This window comes from Panthera onca, chromosome D3 (genome assembly GCF_046562875.1).
Source record: "Panthera onca isolate mPanOnc1 chromosome D3, mPanOnc1 haplotype 2, whole genome shotgun sequence".
NCBI classification, from domain to species: domain Eukaryota; kingdom Metazoa; phylum Chordata; class Mammalia; order Carnivora; family Felidae; genus Panthera; species Panthera onca.
The window spans coordinates 39445860-39462253 of record NC_138350.1 but is presented as its reverse complement, the minus strand read 5'-3'; the positions used below and the strand labels follow the sequence as shown (position 1 = coordinate 39462253).

At 42.1% G+C, this 16394-nt stretch overlaps 1 protein-coding gene across 16 annotated transcripts in view; it reads right to left on the bottom strand.

The window, feature by feature from the left end:
* Window positions 1-16394, bottom strand: part of DLGAP1 (DLG associated protein 1) — an 892830-nt gene that overhangs the window by 305114 nt on the left and 571322 nt on the right. The gene's annotated exons all lie outside the window — the stretch shown is intronic.

The window sequence follows — 16394 nt, the reverse complement described above, 5'->3', positions numbered from 1 at the left end:
GGAACAGTAAAAGATTTGGATATGTTACTAAATAAAGAAGAGGAAAGGAAAAAAAAACCAAAAGAGAGAAAAAACAAGAGAACGGGGGCAAAGAGAACTGGGGAGAGGATGAACTCCATGAAACAAAAACTGCTATTCTAAGGATGGGGGTGGAAAGGACAGTGAGATATTATTAGAAAATTGCCAGTCAAAATAAGGTTGGATGCAGGCCACTGAGGCAATGGCCCAATTTTTTTGTTAATTAGATGAGAGAATTGTGATTGCTAAAATAAAACTCAGATTGAGGATCTCTAGTGAAGTGAGGTCAACAAAAATAGCTAATAGGTGGGAAATTACTTTAGTCATTTGAAAGTGAAGAAACCTGTTACAAATGGGTGTTAAATTGGTTGCAGTTGTAGAGACAGAAAAGGGATTCGGGTGCAGATTATTATATGTTATACTGCTGCATAAAGAGGGTTTCAGCATGTAGTTGCTAAGGAGATGCTCATTTTAGAAGTGTGCACTTGAGGTTAGACAGTAGTCCAGACATTTGTGATTATCTCCATCTGAAAATGACGGAGTGAAAGTCTCCGCAGAATAATTATTCCAAATTAGAATATTTAGATGATCTTAAGATACTAAGAGTTGCTTGTACTTCTGGTATTGAATTGAAGAACAGTGCATAACATGTGGAAAGGCTAACCAGAAAAAAAGCTCCCACATCTTATTGAAAAAGATATTTATGGCATTATTCATAACGGTGAAAAACTGAACAAAAATTCAAACGCTAAATAACAGAGACATGGATATTCTGACCATGGTGTATTAGCATACGTCAATAGCTATGCATATTTTCATTAAAATGAGTGACGTTAAAAATAATAAGCATTTGGGGCGCCTGGGTGGCTCAGTCGGTTAAGCGTCCGACCTCAGCTCAGGTCATGATCTCCCGGTCTGTGGGTTCGAGCCCCGCGTCGGGCTCTGTGCTGACAGCTCAGAGCCTGGAGCCTGTTTTGGATTCTGTGTCTCCCTCTTTCTCTGACCCTCCCCTGTTCATGCTCTCTCTCTCTCTGTCTCAAAAATAAATAAATGTTAAAAAAAATTAAAAAAAATAATAAGCATTTATTAAAACGATAAGCATTCGTATGCATACAAATGTATACAAAATTATATTTATTCTATCGCTTTGGGAAACTACTGGCACATCCAGTAGTTAGTTCCTAATTGCCAGATTCATCCGTAGACTTTTTATTCCTTGCCTAACTTGACCACTCTTTGGTAGCTGACCTTGCTGAACTTTCCCTTTCTTGAAATCCCCTTCTCCCTTTGCTTCCATGCTGTTTTGATTTCCTTTTTATCTTTTCTATCTTTCTGGCTCTTTATTATTGCTTCCCTTGGCTTCACGTCTGTGATTTAACGTCTGTGCAGCCCAGGAAACCGGCCTGTACTGCTTCATCTTCTAACTTACACATGCTCCAATGTGATCTCATTCACTCTCAAACTTGGCTCGACCTTCTATGCGATAACCTTGATGAAACTTTCCCTGATCTTGACATCTTCCTGAACTCCAGAATCATACATTCAGCTGCCTCCACTTCTCCATCTTCCTCACCTGAGGATTTTTGACCAACCTGACACCTGTAAGGCCAGGTAGAAAGATTATCTTGAAGTCCCTCTATCTTTATTCCTTCTACCTTAGTCTGAACCACAGTCATCTCTCGTCTGGATTATTTTAAGAACCTCCCAAGTAATATTTGAATAAATGAATGTTTACCTATGGGACATCTTAAACTGGATATTCTGCAGACAGATTATCTATTCAAAATGTCTAGAACAAAATCATCTTCTCCATCTAAACTTATTCCGCCGCTCCTCCCATTGCTGCCCCCCCTCCCCGCCACCATTATCCTGTCTCAATTGGAGGTAATGACATGCACCCAATTTTTCAAACCATAGATTGGTCATCATTTCTACTCTTTCTTTCCTGACACTTCAGTCATTCAATATCCAAATCTAGGCAATTCTATATATTTTAATAGTGTTTTCTCCTTTTTAAAATTCTTATCATCAGTATCCCACCCCCTTCCACTATAGTAAGAGCCCCTTGAGGCCAGGAGTCATGTCTTTTCAACTTTGTATTCCTAGTCCTTAACAGAGGGCCTAACATATACTTAGTGCTCACAGTGTTTGAAATAAAAAATTGTATCATGGGGGCGCCTGGGTGGCTCAGTCATTGAGTGTCAGACTTCGGCTCAGGTCATGAACTTGTGGTTTGTGAGTTGGAGCCCTGCGTTGGGCTCTGTGCTGATAGAGCACCCCCCCCCCCCCCGCTTCCCCTCACGCTTACACTCTGTCTCTCTGTCTCTCAAAAATAAATAAAGATTAAAAAAAATTGTACCATGTGCCACAAAAGGCAAAAATATATGTAACGCGTTCATTGCAAATGTATAAAATGTACGCGTTTACATTTATGGATATTGGAAGAAGATTTCAAATGTATAAAGAATTGGTGTTTTACTGTAGGGAATAATAAGCATTTTAAGTGAAAAAGAAGCAGCAAATATGGAATTCACAGGCAAAGAGGAAGCTAGCCCCAACAGTTAAAAATAGTTTAAATAGTTTAAAATAGACTAACATAGCTTCATAGTCTAAATGATCTAATAGTTTAAAATAATGTAACAGACACAAAAATTGAGCGCTCTATCTCCATATAAAAGAAGTATCTGGGGAATACTGCATGTATACAGTGATCTCATTTAGCTGATAACGCACGGGCTGGAGGATTTCATGCACTTTTCATACAAAGTTTAAAAAACGGTTAGGTTTAAGAAATATATCGTGTCTTAGGTGGCAGACTGTGCGGCAGGCAGGATCATGGCTCCCTGAAGATGGTCACGTCTTAACTCTACGGGATTTGTGCAGATGTTACCTTATGTGGCAAAAGGGACTTTCGCAGATGTGATAAAGTTCACGATCCTGAGATGGGGAGATTATCCTTGGTTGCCTGGGTGGGCCCAACATAACTACAAGGGTCTTTGAAAGGGAAAGAGAGGGGCAAGGAGAGTCGGAGGAGGAGACCTGACCACAGAAGCCAAGAGCAGTGATGCCATTGCAGGCTTTGAAGACTGAAGACGTAGCCAGGAGTGAAGGAATGTCGGCAAGCCTCCAGAAGCTGGAAAAGGCAGGACAATGGATTGCCCCCTAGAACCTCCAGAAGGAACACAGCCCTGCTGACCAGATTCTGACGTTGGCTCGGTGAGATCCATTTCCGACTTGTGATCTCCAGAACTATAGGATAATAAGGGTGTGTTATTTTAAGCCACGAGGTTTGTGGTGACCGGTTAGAGCAGGGACAGGAAACTAAAACACTTAGGATTTCATCAAAAACCTGGCTAAATGACATTGTGATCTCTAACAGCAAGATTTCTGCCGTGCCTTTAAGTCTGTTCTCTTGTTTCGGTTCACATTGCTCCCACCAAGTATTTAGGCTTAATGCAAATCACAGCACTGATTGGGGCATTACATAATGTCCCTTTTCCAAGCATTGTTCTACACTTTTTACATTACATTAACTCACTTAATCCTCTCAACCCCCCTATATGATAGGTATTGTTATTAACTCCATGTTACAGAGAACCTGAGCGTTTAAAATACTCATTCAAAATTGCACGATCAGTAAACACAGGGTTTGAGCACAGCTCTCTGGCTCCAAAGCTCCAGAGAGAAAGCATTTCAAATGGAGAAGTCTTTCTTCTCTATCCTTTCTTTCTAAACCCCAGCTTGAAATGCTTCTCCCTATTAAGCCCCCATATTCTTTGTTCAAGTATCTATGCCTCTAACTTCGCTCTGAATTGTATTTATCTGTCTACAGTTCCACTAGACTGTGAGAGTAGGTGCTGTTTTTACAAAATTTTGAGTTCTCTCCTCTCAGCTTCAAACTTATATATGGGAAATCCTTATTTTTTGTTACTTGATCACTCAGGAAAAGCTCCTTTACAATAAATCCTATTACAAACTTTGTAATAGGATCTCTAAGTTCCAACACAAGACTTACTTATCTCAGGTAATGTGCATCCACAATAACAACTTTTTAAAAACTGCACATTCCTCAAATCAAAAAGTTTTTTCTCTCTTCTTCTCCTTTTTTAAATGTTTATTTATTTTTGAGAGAGAGAGAGAGAGAGAGAGAGTGCGTGAGAGAGCCTGAGTGGGGGAGGGACAGAAAGAGAGGAGGACAGAGGATCTGTAGCAGGCTCCACTGACAGCTGAGAACCTGTTGCGGGGCTCGAACCCACAAACCGCGAGATCATGACCCCAGCTGAAGTCGGAAACTCGACCGACTAAGCCACCCAGGTGCCCCCAAGAGGTTTTTCTAATGAACTGTTATAAGGAAAAAGGAAAAGTCATGCATTTTAAGTTTTTACTCAGTTTTACCCAATTTTTATGATATAGTAACTTATACTTGTTAGTGACTCTTTATCTCTTTTGGAGACATGATAAAACCTGGGACTTTTCTCCCAAGCAGGATGAACACAAACAGCTCTCCTCTTTAATTTTTTAAGTTCTGGAGTTCACTGACTCCTTAGAGTACATTCTTGCATAGTCTAAATGTCCACAGACCCAGGCTAAGAACACTTAAAGTACGTGGATGGGCGTGTCCTGACTTTCTTCATTTGAGTTCTCCTTAACCCCCAACCCAGGCCTCCACCCCACCAAGGGGTCTTCTCAAGGTAGGATTACTTCAGCCATCAGCCAAACTATTCCTCCGTTCTGCCGGGCTGCCTCAGCCCCATGACCCACAGATGCTCCTGGCCTGGAAACCCTCTTCCTCTCAGGGTCTGCATCAAGGAGTTCTGCCTTAGGAAGCTTTTCTAGAAAGGTCTTTTCTGGAAAGCAAGCATTCCAACTGGCCTGCCACCCATGGCACTTTTCTGGCCTGCTGGGCTGAAGCAATCTTTCTTTCCAGGCCCCGAAGACGGCCAAAGAACACTTGTTTTCAGAGAGCAATATGGGAAAATAGGGCTCTTGATGTTTGGTAAAGAAACAAATGAGGCGAGACAGCATATTTTTTCAGGTAATGCCAGTTCCCTCAAAACAGAAAACTACTTTAAAAAGTACATTGTGGTTATTGTTCCATGAGACTCCTGCCTGTTATCTAAATAGGTAATTATATTTATAATTTAGAATGGTGTGCACAAGTCTTGACACCCATAAATTGGTACATTATTTTTTTAGTATGCAGTGGGAAGGTGTGAGAGTCAGACCCATCTTGATGAATGGGGTTAAATTTTTTTTTTAATGTTTATTTATTTTTGAGAGACAGAGACAGAGTGTGAGCGGGGAAGGGGCAGAGAGAGAGAGAGAGAGAGAGAGAGAGAGAGACAGAAAGGCACAGAATCTGAAGAGGCTCCAGGCTCTGAGCTGTCAGCACAGAGCCCGACTCGGGGCTCGAACTCACAAGCCGTGAGATCATGAAATCGGAAGTCGGATGCTTAACCGACTGAGCCACCCAGGTGCCCCATTGATGAATGGGGTTAAAGTAAACACTGTCCTGATAACTCACGGTGATACGAATACTCCAAGGGACTCTCCCGAAAGATCTTGCCCTTTGATCAAAGGCGGAAGAAGGTGAGGAGTGCCCCACGTGCAGCCATGATGCAAACCGGGGAGCCTGACTGGTACCAGCTGTGTGACTGGCTGTGGCACATATTCCTATGCATTGTCAACTTCTGGATCTATTTGCACCCAGATGCAGCTCCTAGAGGTGCCAGGACGTCATAGTTTACAAATACATGTGAGTAGGAGAAAAGTTTTGCTTTGTCTGAGAGAGAGCTTCAGCCCACAGCTCCAAGAGTGTGCGTGGAAATATTATTCTAGGTGCTGCCTGGTGGGCTAATGGTGAGTCAGTACAAAATGGAGAGGAGGAGCAGAGTAAGGTCCTGGATGGGACAGCACCAGGGGCCTGGGGAAGATCAAGGGAAACTGTGTGACGTGCCCAGCACAATGCCCCACCCATAACGAGTGACTAAGAAACGGTAGGTGAACTCTGGGTGAAATCCCAGACTAGATGTCATGTTTCTAGCGAAAAGTTGGTTTTCCTTACTGAAAACGAGCTCCTTTATAGAATTTACTCCTCAAAATAACTCCACGTGGTAAGTATTTTACAAAGGAGGAGGAGCTAGACGATGAGTGGGAGTGGCTTACTTAATGGCACATAGTGAGTAAGTGGAGGACAGCCCTCACTCCCTGTGCCTCCCTTCGCCCATCCGGCCATAATGGGACGGGATTGGCCGGTTCTGGCACCTCTAAGCAAGGAGGTATCACAACAGGACATTACCTTCCCTTGGCAAAGCCCAAGTCTAGTAGAAGTCATTACATTAAAACAGACAAAAAACCAACTAGGGCAGTGTTGTCCAATAGCATTTTCCACCATGATGGGAATGTTTTATATCTGTTTGTCCCATAGGGTAAACACCAGCCACGTGTGACTGCTGAGCACTAGCAATGTGGCTATTGTGACTGAGGAACTGAATTTTGTGTTATTTCACTTTAATTAATGTAAATTTAAATAGCCACCTGTGGCTAGTGGCTACCATGTTGGACAGTAGAGAACTAGACCATGTGATTTAAAAGGAACGCTAAGGGCCATCTACTCGGATTTCCTTCCCCCTGTTCCTGACACGTTTATCCAGCCTCTCAGTACACATTAGAAAAAAAAAAAAAAAAAAAAAAAAGAAGTTTCTTTACTTATTTTGAGAAAGAGAGAGAGAGAGAGGGAGAGAGAATCCCAAGCAGGCCACACCGTCAGCCCAGAGCCTGATGTGGGGCTTGAACTCACCAACCACGAGGCCATGACCTGAGCCAAAACCAAGAGTCAGATGCTTAATCTCCTGAGCCCGAGGCCCAGGAGCCCCGTCGTCACACGTGTTTAAGAAGCTCTTCTCCTGACTTGGGATCTGATGCCTTTGTTGGGAAAAAAGTCTCCCTACTCTTAACAGTAGCATCTTCAGGTGTACGTCCTGGGGATACAGGTGGGTTTTGGTGTAATGTACCCATTCATTATTCCCTGGAGACATCTCTTGATATGCTCTCTCGGGGCTCCTCTTGTGCCTGTGAACTTTTAGGTCTCCCAGGGTAGCCCTACCTGCATCTCAGTTCTCCGGGTGCACAGTGTTGCACTGCCAGCCACAGAATCTTGGAGATCCCGTTGTGCTGGCTTGTGGCTGAGCTGAGCGCAAGAGGCAGGATGGCTGTGAGGATGCCCTCCCTCTCCACCAGTGCTCTGCTCTCTGTCCAGATTTCTTCTCCAAGGCCTGGGCAGCCCCACTGCCTCTGGGGCCAGCAGCCTGGTTGTTGGGCTCAGCCTGGTTGGTGTCTCATGCCTCCTGTGCCCCTCTGGGGTGTCTTCCCCTGCTCTTTCTTATTCTCATGCCATTGCTCATCCTTAAAAATGCTGCCCAGAGAGTTAAATTTGGGGTTTGGCCTCCAGGGTAAACCGTCTCCTTCATCTTTGGGAAATATGAGTATTTTAGGGAAAAAAAAATTATTCTATATCGTCTTCTCCACTAGAGACTAAATCCTGTCCTCCATTTACCTATTTTCACCAGCTGGGTGAAAATTTCACCAGCCATCTTATCTGTACTGTTCCTCCATTTACCTCCATTTACCTATTTTCACCAGCCATCTTATCCGTACTGTTCCTTTCCCCAAACTGGTCTTTCCTTTCCCATGTTTATCTAGGCCCCTCTCCCAGATTTCAGTCTGGGTCACACAGTTGGCAAATAGGTCTTGGTTGAAGGAAAAGTTTGTTGAAAATGGCAGTTCTATTAAATCACTTAACAAAAATTTTTATTATACACCTGTGATCTAGATAATACAAAGGACTACATATTTTGATAGTTGGGTGGAGCTCTTGGTTGGAGCTGAGAAATACAACACTACATTCTATTCATCCATTAATCTAATTAAATGAAATTAAATTGGCATGGTTTAATTTTAGTGAATTCATTTCTTACAAGTCCCCATTAAGTGAATAATTAACATTTCATTCTTATGTCTGGGGGTATTTTAGAAAATACTGAACCAAGAGAAAGTGGAGGCTGCAGAATATATTAAGACTGTATCCATTACTTTAAATGAACTTCATCTGGGCTTAAACAAAGAGGAAAGTGCATGAAGTAAGGGCTTGCTAGAACACTGAATTGCCTGCAGTGAGATACATGTACATGAGGAGAAATCCAAAATGAGCTGAGAAGTGGGAGAATACAGACTACATTGACTTCCAAGTTCATAACTGAGGATGGCACCTTTTATCCTGATGCATTTCTGAAGTCTGACCCCTCTGTATTGTTACCTATTATAAGAATTTAGTTTAAACTCTACTAACATACCCTAACAGCATATGTTTCTTGGATATACGCAGCCACCTCTAAGGTGGTACATGAGTGCTTTGCATTGTATATTATATGACTCCCTTAATTCAGTGATATGCTCATAGGTAATTAAGAAGCATTCTAAAGGTAGACCTTTAGAGAAACTTATCTTTTCCTTGAGACCTAGAGTAGTAGTTTGACAAATAGTAAAACTAGTGAACTTCTTAAAGATTTAGTTAACGATCTGGGTTATATGGAGCTCGTGCACCAAGCAGAATTCTGGCTCACAATACACCTGAGAAATATCACTCCGGTCTCCCAAAAGGACAACATGTAAAGTCACAGTGACTTATAGAGGAATTGGGTTTGGGGATTCCTAGTTCATTTCCTCATCATTTCAGTGAAATTACTTCTTTTTTTTTTTTTTTAATTTTTTTTTTTTTTTTTAATGTTTATTTATTTTTGAGACAGAGAGAGACAGAGCATGAACGGGGGAGGGGCAGAGAGAGAGGGAGACACAGAATCGGAAGTAGGCTCCAGGCTCTGAGCCATCAGCCCAGAGCCCGACGCGGGGCTCCAACTCACGGACCGTGAGATCGTGACCTGAGCCAAAGTCGGCCGCCCAACCGACTGAGCCACCCAGGCGCCCCACAGTGAAATTACTTCTTATGGAAGCAAACATCCCTACATTAAAGCAAGCAGAGGATATTAAATGGGCATTTCATACCACATTTATTTGGACATAACTTTCCAGTGTTACTAACAACACCATTAACTACAATCAGGTTGGCAGTCTCAAGGGATCAGTAGTGTTGTTTCCTGTTGAAACAAATGATTCATCAAAACAGCCTTGAGAGATGGCTGTTTCATGGATTGAGGTACGATTTTCCAGTTACATGAAATGATACTGTGCTACTACAATTTAGCAATTTATATATCTGACTTTGTAAACAAATCTCGCATGTTCCTTGCTTTCTAACATGGCCACTTTCCAAACTAGACTTATGTTTATACCCAATCATAAAGACAGAATCTGTGTTTTCATCATTAGTTGATCATTTTTAAAATTGTTATTAAAAGAGATGCTCGTGAAGAAACAACCCTCCAGGAAAAGAACAAAGGGCACAGTCACAAAGTTTAGAGGCAGGACGATATGCTGGAAAGTGAACAGATTTTGGAATCAGAGCAGGGCTTAAATCTCCGTTATGTTCCTTACTAGTGGGATAATCTTGAGCAAATTAATTACCCCCATTTTGTATGTAATGCAGGTCTGAGAAGTTACCCCAGTAACTTTGAGAAATAAGGGCAATATATATGAAGCATAGGCCGATAGAACTTTCTCAATATATTATGGTCCCTTTCCTCCTCCGCCTTCTCCTTCATCTTCTCATTGCCATCATTCATTATCACACGGAAGCACATCTGGCAGGTACTGAACATGAGAAGATGCTCAGTTCGGTGCTGTGGAAAGGAATCAAGGGCCCTGTGTGTTCTTCAAAATGTCAGTTCCTCTCTCTGGGTCACAGATGAGGAAGAAGGTAGGAGGGTGACAGATGCATTTGTCCATCAAAGCCAAGAAGTGATTGGAAAGTGTGGCTCAATCGGGAGCTCTGGGTGCGCCACGATCAGCTGTTGTTTTCAGGCGCGGGGCACCAGACTGCAGCCTGGGAGAGCTGTCGCTGCTAATTAAACTTCCCAATGTTGGGATAGCTACCTGACATTGTTCTGACTTTTATCAGGACAGTGGATCGAGGGGGAAGGGATTTGGATTGGAATCTTCCTATTCTTGCCTCTGTTTTAAACGGTTGTATCAAGTTTGCTGTCTATGAACAAGGGAGCCCATGGTTCAAAAGCATAAAAAGCCCTGGGCTAACTGGCCGTTGAAGTTCTTCCTGACATCTGCTTCTATCGACTGCGTGTGCTCACTGGGAGTTGATAAGGAAGAAAGGCACAACGAGATGCACTCTCCAGAAACTCTAGCAGCAGACTAAACCACAACCAAATTAGACCCAGTGCCTGGAGTGGGAAAAGGAGGGGCGGGGCAGGCAGCAGAGTTTCTCGAGCGTCCAGAATACCAAGACAAATGAATGCCTCGTGCTACGTGGTTGAGGAGCGCTCACACACGGGGTAAGAGGAACTGAGGAAGACTTGCTTTGCCGCCCTGCTTCTGGACTGCTCTCTACAACTGAAGAGCCATGAGAGTGCCAGTTAGTTTCTCTAGGCCTCAGTTTCCTCCTTGTAAGCGTGATTTTGGGGTCGTCTCCCATTCCCAGTTACATAATAGCTACCTAAAAAAATTGGGGAAGAAAAGACAAGAAAGGAAGAAAGAGAAGAAGAAAAAGAAAGGAACAGGAGAAAACACAGCTAAGCCCCATTCTCTCTGCTCAGTAGGATGCAGGGGATGGGGTGTGTGTGTGAAAGTAGGAAGCAGTATAATTAACCTCACATATCTGATTTCCGAGGGTTACTGCAGTAAGATCGGTGAAGGACGTTATTAAGGTCTTGCCTAGCATGCGTACGGTCTTCTAGGGAGATCCATAATATCACTCTGGGAGATGGGGTGATATTTATGAGGACAGGGCACAGAGGACAAGCAAGGTCAGTCTGGAGGAGAAATGAGGATGTAGTTTCCAACTTCCTACCACGGAGTAGGAATTGGTTATCTAGATTTACCAATGGAATCTAATAAATAACAGTTGGCTTTGGGATTTTTTTTTTTTAAAGCAGCATGAAAAGTCAAAATATGTATTTTTAAAGAAGCGTGAAAGCTCATAGGAGACATTTTTGATCGATTGTTCAGTTCATGAGATCATCTGGCGTGAAATAAAGTGTTTCTTTTTCTGTGCAGTGATTGCATAAGCCAAATATGGCAGAGCGACCTACACGATAATTTTCGGCCTATGGATCTGATTTTTTACAAGCCTCACCACACACCCCTCACAGAGGGTTCTTGTTTTTGGTGGATTTATTTCACCTTCTTTATGAAAGCCTTCAAGAGAAGGCAGCAAGCAGGAAAATCAGCTATTTATAGGCTTTTTTTTTGACGAAAAGTGTCTGCTCAGCGTGCCATGGAACACTTCCAAGCGGTGGGAGAACAGGAAACTATCTAAAATCAACTAGAAGGCTGGAGGAGTGTTACGGGGGAAAGATTCTTACAGGGGAATCATTTTCAGAAAGCTTAGGTTTCATTTGCAAACAAATGACAGTTACTTTCACCGACACCCCCCGAGTTACCAAAGAGCCCGCTAAACTTGTACTAGTTGAGGAAAGAAGAAGACGAAGAAAAGACATGACTTCTCCAGAGATTATAAGCAGCTGGGATTTTTAATGGAACTTAAAAGGGGCGCCACTCTCTGTATCTATTTACTGCCGGAGGGGCCACAGGTCAGACCAGTGTGCATGTAGAACAGTTTTGCTGGTAGGTGGCCTATGTGTAGCTGGCTTCAGAGGGTGGGGAGGATTAATCTGGGACTTTGGGCATGAGCAAGGAAGACAGACGGACCAGGGCCTGTTGTCACTGCTAGCAGTCGTGGAGGAACTCCCACTTCTCAAAGTTGCTCTGCTGGGAACACTCCTTGGAAAACCCGGATGAGTCGTTACGGGAGGCAAGTGGCTAGAGCCCCCTCGTAGACAAGCTTCCACAGCCATTGCTGTGAATGAAACTTGTCCTGTTGAGTTAGCCAAAGCTGCCCGGAATTAGGCGGTCTTGACAGACTTAAGACACGAAAGCAAAAGCAGGTCTTCTCTGAAGCACCTAAAGCTTCGGGAAGCCAGAGGAAATGCGTTCCGTTGGCAAATATAAGCCATGGGAAAACCTGACCCGCTGAGGCTGGGCTATCAAAAGATTGACCCTTGGTGATCTTTGCATCTGCAGGCAAAAGCCTCACGTGTTTCGTTGGAACACGGGTGAAGAAGCCTTAAACGTCCACTGGGACACTGGGAGAGGGCTTTCCTTTACCAGGAAATCAGATATGCTCATCCTAACCCTCGTTTAATAAAAGTTGGGTGAGGCTAAATAGAAGACAGTGGTGTGGTACGGGGAACCCATGAAGAAGCCGTGAAGCATTTTGATATCTGAAGGTCTGGAAACTCAAAACATTTCACACTATTTTTCCCACATTAGAAATTAATTTTTTCCCGAAGACCTGAACAAACATAGGACTCATATCATTAGGCCCATTTTACAGACACAGAAATGGAAGTACGGATGAAGGGAGACCAAAATCATGTTGGAAGTCAGCAGCAATGGTAAAATTAATGGAACGCCCGAAGCCCGTGTTTTCATCTGTTAGACTCTACTGCCCCCTTCAGTAAATAAGATGATAAATGTAGGCTGATCGTTCCCTAGAGTCGGGTTAAAGTGTGGCTCTTAGGTTGATCTCGGTGTGGGAATCACCCAGCACTATAGAATCAAACTCTCTCGGGTTGACGTCAGAAATCTTTATTTTATAGACACTTTAAAGGTGATTCTTGCGCACGCAAAGTTAAGGAAACATTGCCCTAAATATTCAACGATGGGGCAAGTGGCTACATGTATATATGATTCTATACATATGGCCACAGCTTTGTTAACAATTTTTTTAATGTTTATTTAGTTTTGAGAGAGGGATACAGAGTGCGAGTGGGCGGTGGTGGCAGAGAGAGAGGGAGACACAGAATCTGAAGGAGGCTCTAGGCTCTGGGCTGTCAGCACAGAGACGGATGTGGGGCTCGAACTCGTGAACTGTGAGATCATGACCTGAGCCGAAGTTGGACGCTTCACTGAAAGAGCCACCCAGGCGCCCCTACGGTAACAATTTTCATACTAGGGAAGGTAAGGTGGAAAGTGTGGGATGCTTGCTACCAAGATAGTGTAAGACACCAGAGAGAAGTACGTTGGGCTCCGAGTCCCAGGGCTCTGAGTGTAGTGCTTAAAGATTACATATCCAAACATGGGGCATATCTGCCCCATTTGCCCTCCTTTGGTACATGAGTCACTCATAATGAAACCACAGAGACGCAGGAGGGACCGATGGGGATAATAGGAGAAACAGACCTATTTCTATTTGTTAGAAATTAAAAATATACCACTCTGCCCTTTGTAACCACAGAATTACAAATTGCAGGTAATTATTTAGTTACCAACAGTTTTCATCACTTGTAAATCTTTTAAGCCACAAACATGATTCGGATCTCAGTTTGAGATCAGTTCTTTTTTCCCTTTGCCTCCTTGGGCCTTGACCTCACTGCCTTAAAAGGATGTAGGAAGGATGGATAAGCTATTCTTTGAAAAGGGCCTTAAAGGTTTTCACAGATGTGTGAAACATCATGGGAAAAAAGAACAGGGCTGTCACTGGGCAGTGAGCCTGCTGGTCTCAGTCCCCTACCGACAAGATGACTGATCTTATATCAGTCAAGGTGTCTCCCTAAGGTTTATTTTTGTCATTTTTAGAAAGAGTGACTTCGACTAAATACTCTCAAAGAATTCTTCCATATGGTGATTGTTAGATGAGAAATACGTCGATAGGAAGATGCTATGTCCGCCTTTCAGGAAGAAGTTTTAAAGGAGAAGGTCTACCAGATGGCCTTCCAAAAGGGGTTCTAAAATGCTAAAACTATTATTTTTCTGAAAAACAAAAAACAAAACCTGCTCGATTCTTTACCTACCTTAAGGTTTTAGGGACCGTAGGGTAAAATTCGGGAGGAGTTACACGATTCTGAAGGTCTATATTAAACAGTGGAAGGAAAAAGAAAAAAACAAGTGGAGAAATCGTTTCCTTTCATTGTTGTTGGATGTCTCTTTGTAGGAAAGGTTTTTACCCTCATACCAGTGAAGCAAGACATCCCTAACTGGTTTCTACTAATGGTCCGAGGTGAAGTTCAATATAATCATTGTAAAGGCAAAATAATGAGTTGTCTAGTGAGAGCTTTGGGAAAGCTGATCCCCTACTCTGTAGTCATTCTTATATGGATATCGTGAAATTGTGTGTTTGAAATGGATCTTATGTCATGAATCAGAGATCAGAGAAAGCATATACATATAAATGCAAATTTTGAAGTATGAGTCCAGGGATGTTTATGCAGATGCAATGTGTATGTGTGGACCTGTACACATGCGTACTACAGACAGTAACTCTGGACTCCACATAATTCTGCTTCATAGACAGTTCTGTGATATCAAAAGACTGAATCTGTGGGAAATTTCCTAGTTCCGTGAGAACAATGAGTAGAAAGTTCGCCTGAGAGAATAGTGACTTAATGTACACGAAAGAAAAGATCTACCTGTCTAGAAAACTCATTTTGCAAATGTAATTAGAAGTCTCTTTATCTTGGAAATGGAAACAAGGTAGGGCATGTTGCTTAACTTTAGGGAAAAAAAAACACGTCAGTTTTTAAAGATAGTTTTATATATTCTTACACTGAAAAGACCGGAGAATCAGAATTTCTTTGGCCATCAGTGTTCTCCAAGGGGGGTGGGGGAAGAGTTAAAAAAAATACCAGAAACAAATAATTGGTCAGAAGCAACAGAAGGAGTGAGACGATATGCTTCTCCTTACACTGTATTCCCTCCTTTACCTTTGTTAATTGTATAACAGCAGTGAATTCATTCTTATATGTTTATCTTTTAGCTAGAGAGAGGACTGGGTTGAAGGAGACTAAATCATTCATTGAGAAAAATTAGAGCACAACCCCCCCACCCCCATTGCAGTTTCAGTCTAAGAATTTATAAAAAACATTTAAATATGCATTTACAAAAATAAAGTAAAAAAATGTTCCCTGTTCCATAATGTGTGTTCCAAGTGGCAGTTACCAGGGGCAGAACCTAATGATAGGGGATGGTCAAGATGATCTTGAGAAGCGGATAAATGAGCTCTGGATGGGAAGTTATACAGCCATGTTATTTTTATCCAGTGGGAAAAGTTATGGATTCAAAGGTTCAAATGAGTAATAAAAATCAGTGAGGTCACATAACTCTTCATGGCTATCATTAATAGTAACCTGGTTTTACCTGAAAAGGCCAATTTTAATTTTTCTCTACCAAGCTACCCCCTGGCAAATGACAGAAAAAAATCTGACCAAGAGGTATTATAGTTTGAACCACGTGAAGCTTCTGGGTTTCAGTTGTTTAGACCTATAAAGATGGAATTTCTCCATGATTCAGTGGGCACAATAACCTGCTAAGAGAGGTTGTTGCCTTTGAACTTAAAGCAAAATGGTTAAAACCTAATCTAATCACCAAATCAAAGCCAGCTTGGTAATATTGCATGTATTTTTTAGTAGTCCCTATAAAATCTCAAACAAAAGACCAATGTGTTCTACCACTCACAAATCACCGTTCCTGTAAAGTTGTATAAAGCTACGATCTCAAGTAGACAAGAGATTATGGATGAATCTTTCTGTACAGAATATGAATGATTACTTTGAGTTTTTGCCATCAATTTACTTCCAAGCAACCTGTTTTCTAAGGAGGATAGAGAATGAGGAAAAAAAGTCCACTGGCCATTAAGAGATCCAGGGCTAGTTTTTCTCTTATTTTGTGCTAACCAGAGGTATGCCTTCCTTTATTAGATTGGACTCTGATTGGAAAACATGTCTTGTGAAACCTTTGATTATGCTAACAAAGCACCTTAGAATAGTGAAATCGCAATCCAAGAATCATGAAGTTTCTTTAACAGCTTTCAGGAAGGATTTCCTATTTCTTTTTTTGAGCTTCTTTTGACTACCACTGACTCTTCTCTCACGGTGCTTTGCCAATTGTCTCCCCCACATCTCCGCTATTATTTGGATATGGGCAATAGTGAGAATTAGACTCAGAGAATTACCAGGATTCTGCTAGCTGCACACTTTATTCTATGGTCAAAGTTAGGATCAGACAGGAGCAACCTTATTTTTCCATTAACAAAGAGGACACCTTTACTAAGATCAGTAAAAAATAGGGAGAAGACTTTGCAAGCCAAGTAGGAAATACATTCAAGAATCTTGACACTCCTTGCTGGATTATTAAGGCCATTTAAATTAAAAATAAAGAAAATTATCAGTTCATGTAGTTGACAGGTTTTGTTT